This window comes from Carassius auratus, chromosome 37 (assembly GCF_003368295.1).
Source record: "Carassius auratus strain Wakin chromosome 37, ASM336829v1, whole genome shotgun sequence".
Classification (NCBI taxonomy): Eukaryota; Metazoa; Chordata; class Actinopteri; order Cypriniformes; family Cyprinidae; genus Carassius; species Carassius auratus.
The window spans coordinates 5,233,259-5,246,622 of NC_039279.1; positions in this window are offsets into that span (position 1 = coordinate 5,233,259).

Here is a 13,364-nt window from a genome sequence, read left to right on the forward strand (position 1 = left end):
ACAGCACCCACACAGACGAAACACGGTGTTGCTTCATTTGGACAGAGATTTGAGCAGGAAAGGGAAACAGGAACAAGGGAGGTTGATCTGCAACAGGAGCCACATGGAATCTGGGCAACAGAGGCTTCTGTTCTGGTGTACTGGTGTGTTTGGGGGAGAGAGGTTGGGATCAGCGTGCCCCAATAAGGCATGCGCTCCCCTGGGAGGGGATTGTTGTTTTAGTGGGGGCTGGTTTTAGGAAGGAGACAGGAAAAGTCTGGCTATTGTGTACCACTGGCCTTCGAACCTAACTGACAAGTCAGCCCATTGGCCAGAGGGTCTTGTCACTCCACACCTAATCCCTGAAGATTGGAATTAGGTCCGAGCAGCAGAAGGGGAGACAGTGGACAGATTTCTAGGCAGATTTGGTGGGGGAAGGGGGGTGGTGGTGGTGGTGCTGTAGCCAGGAAGAAATTAGACACAGGCACCCGATTGAACCGCTGACCTCCAGGGGAAACCCCTGGTCAGCACGAGGTCACGGGAGCACAAAGCTGGGCGATGAACTGTGAGAGGTCAAGCATGCATGCAGCTGAAAGAGAGTCTTTGTGAGCTCAGGCATGCACAAAATTTCCCATCAGCCACCAAAGTCACAGGCTCCTCAGGAAGCCAAGGAAGGGGGATGAAACCTGGCGACGGAGAGTTGCAGCACTTGTGTGTGTGCGAGTGACCTCAGAAAAGGACACACACAGACTGCGGCAGTAATCACATTTAATTACACATCAACCAGCCTTTGTGAATGAGGTTTTTAATGCAGACTCTCCCTACACACACAAAAAGACTGACATGTGCAGCTAAACATTGCCTACCTTTGTCCTCCTAAAATCTATTAAAGCCCTCTGTATTAACAGTCATCATCACTTAAGGCTGCAGATAATGGCCATTATGTTGATAACTGTGAATTAAAGGAACAAAAGATGTTTTTTGTTCAATGCCTCAATCTACCATTCATCCAAAGGTTGGACCTATTTATAACGGGAGCCTGGTTGAAATTGTAAGGGCTGAATTCAGTAAAAGAAACAAATACCTGATCCTGTGCCAATAATCTGTCTACACTCAGTCGCTAATCGATTACTTAAGTATTCTAAACAGTCCTTTCGGCGTTTGTTCAATCCAGTGTTGCCTGTTTTAATGTGATTTACTAAATCAAATAATTTGCTTATTGGATAATCATTTTCATTTTTAAAATGAATTTTCTTATAGGCATACATCAATTAATTATAACTGACCAAAAAAAAAAAAAACAGAAAAAAACATATATAATGTTGTAACAACTTGAGGGTAAAAGTTTAAGAATACATCATTAAAGAATTAATTTTAATTGTACACTATTTAAAATATCAGGGAAAACATCCCAGTGTATACATGGAGGTTACAGCCCTGCTTTAGGAAGAACATTTGGGAAATGACACAGAATATTAACAGGTGCTTGAAAACAGTGTTCATAGTTTCATGGATATTTCTTGTTAAATAAGCAGAACACAGCTTCAGACACATCTGCACGTCACTGCGTGGGGGTCAGCAACAGTATCGGAAATTTTTCCCGCAGTAACACATGCACAGGCATAGCGCAGCTCCTTGGCATGTGCATGTGGACAGTAAAAGTGTCAGAATGACATTTACACCATTAGAATGACTAAATCTCTCTATGTTACAGATACTGCTATTATGGCTTTGGATGAATCTCTCTCTCTTTCTCTCTCACACACACACAATCAAACACACAAGATGCCACTTGTGAAAGGAAAGGCTGTGCAGAGAGTATTTACTTGGCCTGACAGCTATAATTTCAGTTTTCACACAGCTTAAAGATAGATAGGGGGTAATTAAAGTGAGAATGTTTTCCTTTCAGATTAGTTGTCCTGTCCATTTATCAGATGTCTGACCACATGTGTACAGACGCTGGATGTCTGTGAAGCACTCACTGAAAGTCAGTCTTTCAGAAAGAGCGCCAAATTGTCTTTCCCCATTAAAAGCTGCTCTCCACCCAAACATGGCAAGCATCTCGGCTTGACAGGCTGCTATTTTATAGGCCACAAACATTCCTTTGCCTCTTTCCTTGCCTCTTTCCTTTGCTGTACCCAACCCCCATGGCTGCCAACTACTGTAGCGTCTGTTAGTACATCTCAATCAGGACTTCAAGTTGAATTGGGCTTAACTAACCCCACTTAAACAGCCATGAAATAGCAGAGAGAAAAACTCACCATAAATCTTTACACACGGAAAAAAAAAACCTCAGACTCGTAAAAAAGGAGGGTGACAAGAGTTGCGCTGATGGGCTGATCTATAGCCTCTCCTCTCAAAGTTACACACAGCCATCTTCATACAAGCCCGCCATATATTAGCCACGGGGGCTGGAGGGTCCGGTCAATGGCAGGGTCTGTTACATGCGGCCGGCACAGAAAAGGCTCCTGTGTCAGCTCCCACAGAGTACCTCCAATTAAAATCCTTTTTTGCAACATGGTTATGTGTGAATGCCGACACTTGACTGATTTTTTGATATACAGTCTTGGTAGAGTGTCTGCATGGAGAAAGAAGGCACCTCATTCCCGTGTCGTGGTGGGGAGTGACTAAGTGGTTTTGGTTTCCTGAAAAAACTAAAGGATCATTTAGGGCTTGCTTGATGAAAGTGCATTCTAAATATAATATATAATGCCATGAATGCTTTGACTGAACCTCAGTTTACACAATCAACGACCACCGCATGCTTCTGGAAATCTTTCCGTACCACTTTTGGGCCTCTCAATAATTCTCTGATAAATTTTGCGTTGGCTGTTTCTCACTTATTACATCCCTCGTGGTAAAAAGAGAGGAGACAGTGGGAGCTCAGTGCCTTAAAAGAGAAAAGCACAGATCACAGGTCATTTTAAGTGGCTCCTCCCACTTCGACCCCACCCACTGAAACATGGCCAGTCACAAGCAGATTGCTCAGACCAGATACTGGCTCACAGCTGCTGAGGAATTAGTGGGGTACAGCCAGTGCTCCCCTAACTTTACTAAGGATGAATCTCTTTTAGATGGCTTTCATGGCTTCACATGTAGCAAGTGAGCTACCCAGCCCTTGCCCTCTGATTGACCTCGTCCCTGGCCACGTATCTTCTTAACAGTGACTGAGGGGAACAGATGGGGTACAGGAATACCCCCTTTCCTTGCCTGCATTACAATCTTTCTACCCCTCAATCAAATAACCATATAACTGCCTACCCTCCATTTTTTATGGACTATGACCCCTATCTCTCTCTTCTCCATCAACAGTGCAACTTTATTAGCCTACTCTGTTATAGAGAAGTGAATGTGTGCTGCATATTATAAAGAACCTTTTTGCAAATCGAAAGACACCTTAACAAAATTAAAATGTTCTGTCAGATACTGAAGAGCTTTGTTTCATGTTGTCATTCACTGTGTTGCTACTTTTCAGTCATGCTATCTTATTCACTTTATTGTACAGCATGTTTAGATTATACAATGCATTTTTTAAAAATAGGTTACAATAAATTGTAAAACTGATCTGGTGAAATGAATGGACGCATTTATTATGTAACTTCATGTATTTTTAATTTGTATTTTTAACATATAGAATATCTGTATAGTACTATTCTAATGTAGGCATACTATTAATATAATTAATACAAAACATACATCATAACGCTAGGTTACATCGATAATGTGTCTTTATGAGTTTTTGAAACATTCATTTAGAGGATTCGTTAAAAACACTGACACATGACATAGATTCGGAACTGCATAAAAGTACACAACTATTATAATTTACCATATCTTTCTATAGCAGAAATAGTAAAAGTAGTGTTGTAGAATGCGGTTCAAATCTCACCAATGGTCCTTATAATTGGCCATACAGTGGTGACAGTGTAGAATCAACATCCATCCATTATCTCTGCATCCGCTTCTAACTCAGCCTTCACAAACACATGCTTGGGAATGCACGCACACCCACACACACACACACACACAAGCAAATACAAACAGGTACATGCTCATCCAGAGAAAGTGTGTCACACTTGCTCCAGGCTTTCTGGAATCTCAGGCCCCCTCCTCACTCTCTCGCTCTCTCACTTTTTATTGCCCCATTTCCTCCTCCTCCTCCCTCGATCCGTGGTGCAGAAATGTGTGAGGATCACCACAGAGCAGCTGCTGGCAAGAGCTGCAGGTTCAGGCCAAAGAGAAACAGATTATCCTGTTCTAAACAGGAAATATCTTCTTAAATAGCCATAAGTAAAGGCTTCACTTCACAGTTGGGCCTGGAAACACACTATTTTTTTTATTTCATGTCGAAAGTCAGCATATGTAAACATAATCACACATAACTCTAAACAGTTATTAGTTCACAGTCTGCCTTTTATATATCCTCAGAGAACATTTGTGACCTGGAAATGGTGTGAAGCTCATCTATATTGGTGAATTGTGTGCATGTACAGTGGTCCCAAAAAGTATTTGGACACTTTTAACTTCTGAAATGTCATTAGATAGCTGATGCTAGTAAAACAAAGTAATGCTAGATCCTAGACCTTTTTATATTTATAGAATAATATATTTTATATGTTATATATTATGTTATATTATATTAATAATTAATAAAGAATATAAAAATAGTAATAGTACCTTATAGAGAGAGAGAATTTTGTGATATATTTATAGTTTTAGAATAATTAATAAGTATATATTTATATAAATGTATAGAAATATTTTTTTAAGTTTGTATTATATTATAATGCAATATTTTACCAGACAGATCCTCACAAATGTTTTTTTTTTTTTAAATGTATGTTCATATTTTTCAGCTAGTAGCAGCAATGATCTTTAGGCAGTGTGTTGTACATATGAGGGTAATATATAAAAAAAAAAAAAAAAATTATAGGCTGGAAAGTTCCAATAGGAAGATTGAAAGATCCAGTTGTGACATTTTATTTATACATTACGAGGTCAAAAAAACTTTCACAATAAGATCTATAACATTTTCAATCTAGATAAAGTGAATTTTAATTTCATGCTGACTTAAAATAAACTCCACTTGGTTTGATATTTTATCATATAATGCAATTACATTTTTCATGCATTTTTTAATTATAGCTTAAGTGTCCAAATGTGCTTGTATATTTTCCATATGCTGCTTGTGAGTTGTAAATGACCCTGGTTTTGCGTTCGCCTGCCCATGAGTGAGCAGACTGCACACAGACAGTGGCTATCCACATGAAAGCCTTCACTGTCCCCACAATCTCGCCTTTGTTCTTACACTGGTCTGATCAAGGGCACTCTTTGTGAGCTCCCTGTGCCCTGTCTGCGTGCACTTTCAAGGGGATATTTCTCTTCCATGTCTACTCCTTTGCTTTCTTCTCTCTCTGAAATTTAGCTCTGTAATTCTTGCTATTTTCCAGGTAAATGAAAAAAGAGGCCCACGCGATTGATGTGTTTGACAGTTGTAGGGGACGCGGTGGTGTGGACAGAGGAAAATGTTTGAGGAATAAAGCTGTGTCTTCCCTTTGTCATTACATCATCCTCCCCATTTGTTTTATTTTTCAAGTGTCTTGAAACAACAGTGTGGCTCTTTATTTTCTTTAATGGTGCTGCTTATTTGCTGTGAGCCATTGACTTTATGCCAAAGTCACATTTTCCTTCGAATTCTGAGCTGTAAACTGCATTAAAGGAGGGATGTGATGGGGGTCATTCCTGCAGTGAGTGTAAATATTTGGGCACAGAGCACATAGTGGGTGGCACTTTGTGTTCACGAGAGAAGAGTGGCATTGCCTTTGGACAGAGCGATAAAAACTGTTTCCCTCTGTGCTCTGGTGCAGGAACTAACCCTTTACCCAGAAGCCCACAGATAGGCTCCAAGGGGAATAACTAGCACTCTGGGTCTCATTGCGGTAACTCAATATTCTGATCAGTTCTGTTGTCTGTATTTGAAGATGCTACAACCAAGTGGTCTGGTCAGACAGAATGAAATTAGTTTTTTCAGAATGAAAATAGTCATTTTTGATCTCATATGACATAATGTAAAGGCCTGCAATAATGTGGTTTGCCCAGTGTGGCGCTTCTTCAGTAAGGTGTAATAAAAATAAGTTTTGTATATGCAAGCGATTTATAGTTAGCAAACTTCCCAACACTGTTGAGAGTGAGAATTTAGATGAATGTGTAAATATAAGTTTTGTGCTTTAGTCTCAATAACAGAGTAAACACACAGAAAGAATTACAGTGGTGAGAAAACAGCAGTTAAGAAAGCATCAGATCATAGGGCTGAGGAGATGTTTGCACCAGCTCTGTAAATGGCGCTCCAGTAAAGTCATGTCATATTTATTTATATAATACTTTATGCCGTAGATTGCTTGAAAGCAAGCAGCATTGCAAAAGGTGTCACTTTCAGTTATAATTAAAACTTGATTTTATGCTATAAAGCAGCTCTTAATGTATATGAATGTGTAGAATATGTAGAATTCAATATTTTATTGCAAAAGTTTAATAATCAGACAAAGCCTAATGATTAATCAGTGGAATAATCAAATATTAGTTGATTAATCATTCCGATAGTTGTTATATTGTTCAATTATAAGAATAATGGTCTGTTGTTGTAGACCTTGTCAGAGAAAAAAAGTGTGCATGGATCTTTATAATTATGTGTTTGAACATTGGTTTTTGTGTTGAAGAGTTATTAGCCAATGAAGTGAAATCACTTAATGTAGCGTTAACAGAAGTTATCATAAGCATTGTAGTAATATTCGAAGCGGATGTCATAACAAATTTCGGTAGACCTGGAAGATTTAAAAAGGAGCTGTTCATTAATAAATTCAAAAGATCTTACTTTCATGCTGTGAAAATTACAAACGTGAAGACAGAAGACAACGAGCACAGTGTTGAAAAGGGCTGGGGCTACATAAAGTCTGTGTGATTGCTAGAATGTTCTGGGTGGTTGAAATCAGATTTCTGTGTGGTTGCTAATGGGCTCTGGGTACTAGAGCATTTTCTATGCAGTTTCTGAAGGGTTCCTGGTGGTTGCAAGAGCATTTCTGTTTGGTTGCTAAGATGTTCTAGATCAGGGATCTCCAACCCTGATCCTGAAGAGCTACTTTCCTGGAGATTTTAGAAGTATGCAGGATGGTAGCTCACCAGGAACAGGGTCGGAGAACCTAGATGGTTGCTAGGGTATTTCCAGAGGATATGGGAATGTTCCGTCCATTTTATCATTTTTTTTTTTTTAAGTAATAACACTCTCCTCAACAAGCCACACAGTTTGAATTACTCATGTCTGTAACACAAACTGTGTGGGATGTTTTTTTAAATGTCTGTTTTGAGAAGCTTTTTTTTATTTGAAACAAACAGCAAGTAATTAGTTATGCCAAAGTTTAATACTTGAGGTTAGAGGTTTAGTATAAGCGATAGTAGTAGTGGTTCTATGGCTAGCAAATAGATTAAAAGGTTTTCATGGAAGCCAGCAAGCATGTAGTGAACATTTGTGCCCTGAACATCCCAAAACTGATTCCACCACACCCTAAAGCAAAGTTGTACATAACCACTTCCATCGCCTATATCTGGACTAAAAGAAAATCAGACCTCAGATTGTCCACGGGGACTGTTTAGTGCAGTTGGAGCCAATTCTGTCAGTAACTATGATTATCAACTAGCTGAGGTCATGCTACAAAATGAAGATTGGCCTTTGGGGTGTCAGAGGTGGGGTGCATATGCCCACAAGGTATATGGACCTGCACTTCTGCAACATGTGGGTGTACTTATATGCGACCTTACCAGAGTCGCCCCATCCCTTCCTACCAGGGTTCTAATCATACTCTCCACGTCCTCAAGCTACACGATGTGGTCAGCAGACATTCTGGCTGCAGCCGAGAAACTTCAGCTGCCCGCATAATTTTCTCCTTTTCTAACTAAATCTCGCCAGTGACCCCGGCCTGGCCTCGCGCTCACCGTGGCCTCCGCTCACATCTAGCACCCGATCAAAACAACGTTAAGTTCTCACTTGTTTAGAGACTCCAGTTCAACACAGACTTCCAGAGTTCAGCCAATCATTTTGTATCAAGGCAATAAATCTGAACTGTTATTGTTCAGCCCACTATTTGCAAGGACACGTCTGTGTGTCAGAGCGGCGCTGCATGCGCAAGCCACAGGTTGCACATTTGGTTTTAATTGTGGCCGTTTCAGTCCAGGCCAAATGAAAAGCACATGGAAACCCCTCCACCTGCCTTGAGTCAGCTACTGACAGAAACACAGCAAATCACACTGACAAGAAGAAGGGAGGCACTGAAAGAGAGAGAGAGAAAAAACAATAGTGAATTGATTGAGGGAGTGTAGTGAATAATTAATGATGGATCTGAAAGGAAAATAATCTTTAAAAGGCAACAGAGAACAATTAAGGCTTCAAGACTAATAAAGTGCAAGATGACAAGTTTGTGCAGGTAGGGGGCGCTGTAGGGTCTGGGTTTTTCATGGGCCCCAAACCATCCTGGTGTGCAGTTTGGAAATATGCCTACGCCTTGCTGCCTTGATAAGAAACACATGCAATTCGGACAAAGAGACTCCTCTTGTATGATTCCCTCTGCTGAGGTGAGAACATAAGCAAGCCGATTCAAATTAAAGAAACCAGTGTCAAAATATTTAAAAACCCACCCAACCTGGGCTGAACCGATTTCAACAGAATAAGACTCTTGCCTTCTGAGATACTAGCCTAGATGCTTGACAAAAAAAGACTCTTTGATCTGGCAACAGAAGTAAGTGATGAAAACTGTTTAATGGAGAGATAAAACAGTAAAGTGATTACAAAGAGTGAGAAAAAAATTCAGATTTCCATCAGCTTCTTTATCATAAATGCATTTAAATGACCTTGATGTGCAGTTCAAATCATGCATTGCATTTTATGTAGACAGGTGGAGAATGATTGCTGCATTTCATACTTTGAACCTTTGCTGTTTAAAGGTCACTGGCATTTTTACTCTCCATGCATAATGCATGCTTTTTTTTATATGAAGAACATTATGTGTTGTGTTACCATTTACAGAGGGCAGACAGTTATCATGTTAGGCTAAACTGTTTTTACTAATAAAAATAGTGTGTCTGAAAAATTTCAAGTTTCAATCATGCTGGGTTTGACGATCTGTATGGACAAACAACCTTTTATAACCCTTGAATTTGAAAAGTTCTTGGAAACCTTTTGGAAATTGGAATGCACATACTTTTTCCAAGCCTGTCACATAAAGTGTATTCTGCACACTGACATACAACATGCTTTAGGGCTACAAATACCTCAATTTTTCTTTTTTCTTTCCAAGACAGGCTTGTAAACACAGTTTTCCACGTAAGCCCATTTCCGCATCAGAAAATTATATTTATGTATTTTATTACCTTGACAGAGTACAGTAATTGTAACTTTATTGCTCACAATTGCATTTTTATGTCTTATAAATTATATTTTATATCTCACAGTTATGACTTTGTATTTCATAATTTCAACTCTATTTCTCATGACCGTAACTGCTTTAAATCTGACTATTTTTTTAAATATGAGTTTATATCTCACAATTGCAACTTTATATCTCATAACTGCAACTTAAAATGTTACTTTATTCCACAGTTGTGAAATTGTGATTTTTAACTGCAGCTTAATTGTAATTGTGTTTTAAAATGTGAACTTACATTTAAAAGTTGAGACTTTATTGTACTTTAACTCATAGAACAAAATTTTATCTTAAAATTATAACTGTAAAAACTGTAAATTAGTTTTTTGTAATTGTGACTTTATATCTAAAAAAAAATTACTTACATTCCACAATTGTGAAATTGATTTCTCATAACTTCAGCGTAATTTTAATTGCAACTATTTTTGAAAGTGACTTTACACTCAGCTTTATTTCTCATAGCTGCAACAATATGAAAATTGTGATTTTGACTTTGCATCTCACAATAACTAACTAAAAAAATATATATATTTAAAAATGTTAAATGTAGACTTTAACAATGTAAATTCATTTATTGTAACTGTGACTTAATATCTCAAAATGTGACACAACTGTTACATTTTTATTTCTAATATATAACTGCAGATTTATATTTATTTCTTATTGTGTGGAAGCAGGGAAACCCAGTTGTGAACAATCTTATCTAATCTATGCAATCACTTTGTGCAATCACAGAGTTTCTTATTTAACTATATTAAAATTGGAGTAGTTTCTGCATATTTTTCTGGCTACAATTTGTGTAATCTTGAACTGAGCTTAATTGGGGGGCACAAGGAGAGCTTGCATTGCATCCGGGTCCGGCTGTGTATATGACTGATCCCTTGTGATCCTCTCATCAGTGTGAGGTGGAGCATCCCGAACCAATCAGCAGCCATCTAGCGCTCATCTCCTATCTCATTTAGAGTCATTTAACTCCATGCCTAAAAGTTCTCTGCACTGTACACAAACCGTCCTGCTCCCTTCAGCTCTTCAGAGGTCACAGCCAGCCTACCAAACGAGTTTCAAATGTTCATGTTATTTATGATTTGGTATCAATTCACTCTACAAATCCCTTGCAGATGTTTTTGTCACTGCAATCCTCTTCCACATGCATAGGCTTGTATATACGGCCGCGTGTGTGTTAGAGAGAGTCTTGTATGAATTATACATACAGCAGGTGTTACTGTTTACCACTAAGCCTTGAGCCTGCGTTATACATCACAGGCGTGGCAATATCATCTCAGTTCAGGCACAGACGAAAATACATTTACAGTCTGATCCCACCTTAACCCCCTCCAAAAAAGAAAAACAACATGAACTGCTAAAGTTTACTGAGCAAATAAACAAAAAGAATGGTTGAAGGAGAATTCTAACTAATAAATCAATATTGTATTTCACTTTATTTTATTTAAATGTTATGTTATATTATTTCTCCTTCTTCCTATTTTTTTCCCTATATTCCTTATTATGCAGGCAAATAGGACACAAATCAGTCCATATTACTTTGCATCTGTGGTTTTAACCTGCACTATACTTTTACACCAGTAGGTGGGCTCGCCACTGTGTCTTTAAAAAAAATGTTTAAATATATTTTTTTAAATATATTTTACAGAATAGTTTTAGATCTTAGACATTTTTTTCCCCAAGTGAACATGGAATCAAACTACTTTTTTTGATTGACATCCCTCTTGTTTTTCACCTCCTGCCTTCATTCTAAAAACATGCACATTCACATATCCAATGATGGATCTTGATGGATAAAATCAATTCCTGCTCTACATTTTTCTCTTTGAACATCCTATTTATTTCAGAAATATTTGAAAAAGAATTTTAAACATGAACACCTTGTTTTATGAGACATTTGCTTATTATCTTGCATTACATGAACACACTTCATTGCTGTTGTGTAATTAAGAGTATTTTAAGCTGAATATGCAATTATTATTTCTTTCTGCTTAATAGAAGTATATAGGTTTAAATATGTGAAAGCGAATTTTCAGAAGAGCGACTGAATGTTGCAGGCCTCACCGTTCGGCTCGTTATACAGTTTCCCTGTGGCCTCCTCTAGAACATCTCTCTTACTGAAACTTACCCTTTCAGATCTCATCAGTCATAGGTTACCCCTGCTGAAAGGTCTGCCTTGAGATTGACGCACACATCTTTAAACACACATACACTGCCTTATTCCTTCTCTCCTGTAAGGCATTCACAGTCAAGCAAACGTGGACGCACCACACACATACAAACGGTGTCCTTTGGGGTCCACCACACGCCAGGCCTTTGCAGTTCTGAGAGGCTGAGACGGGACTTAATGCTCAAAGGACATTAGGAAGACAGCACACATGACCTTCCGCAACCCCTTTTTCCCTCTACCTCAACATCTGGTTTGGTTATCCCTATCCCTGTCGGTGATCCCACTCATACACACACACTATCTCAACAAAACACACATGCACACACATGTGCGCCACCTCTTGCCCTCCGTCCATTAATCCTATCAGCCATATCATGCCCTCTGCTTTAGCTGTGATTGGTAAAGTAAACCCAAGATGTGAAAATGATGTATGAGCTGCTCTACTACGGAAACGACAGTCGAGCAGAACCTCAACCTCAGCCGGACCCTGCTGTGCCGACCCCACTCTTCTCCCAGAAACCCTTTTCTTCCAATAGTCAGGACACACCTGTCCTCCTTATATGTCACAATGGTTTACAGGCAGGAGTTTTTCAAACTTTTATTAGAAGCATCTGAGCTGCAGCCTTTTTAGAGATATGACCTGCGGAAGGCCATTGTTGCTTCCTAAAACAGCATCTAATGTAGTAAAAAAAAATAATAATTTAAGGCCCATTATGATAAATGCTGCACCGTTTTGGTTGCACAGTAGAAAAAAATCTCAAGATGATGTATTTTGTCATTCAATTTTTTTCAGTAATGCATTGGTTTGTAATGATTCGGTGGAATGAGAGCATTCTGCTGTTACTGTGAATAATAAAAACATCAACTAACTGTTGTCTCAAAGACAATGTGGGGTTCATTTTCTGCCATCTTGTCCTCAACAATAACACTGCTATTTCTCAGCCTAAGCTGCAGCTTTTACCATAGAACACATGCTTGTGTGTGTGTGTGTGTGTGTGTGTGTGTGTGTGTGTGTGTGTGTGTGTGTGTGTATATATATATATATATATATATATATATATATATATATATATATATATATATATATATATATATAAAAAAAATTACACTACTTTTATTTTTTTCTTGCTTTTGGTTTATAGTGTTGGACAAAATTTTTGTTTCACTCAAAAAAAAAAAAGGCCTACATCCTGGCCCTTACCAATTTCTTCATCTTATATATTTACGTTTAATGTTCATTGTGTCTGTTTCATTTAACAGTAATTATAAAAAATGACGACTGGCTATCCAAAAAATGCTTTATCACAGCTGACCTCAGATGAAAGAAAGAAGCGCGCGTTCGTCAGTCATATTTAAACCGTCAGCAGTTTTAAGCCCTAGTGGAGAGTTTCGCGCTCAGACCACAAAACCGGAAATGAGCTCTGCTAGAAGAAACACGGATCACACAGACGTATAGGCCTGTCTCACACTTCCATATTCGTAAGTTATTGAAACCATACTAGAAAATGCCCGTGTGTCAAGTTGAAGTTGAAATGATTCGGTGTGAATTCGATTTCGGAATGCCTGTGTGAAACTGTGTGAATGTGAATTCAGTTATAAAATGCTGTCACTCTCGCAAATAACCAAACAGTGTATGGAGATAGCCACATTAATTATTAATTGTTCTAAAACAAGACTGACAACTGTTTTCTGCTCTTGAATGAACATGGTCATAAATAGGCTACTTGTCACTCATTAGGCCT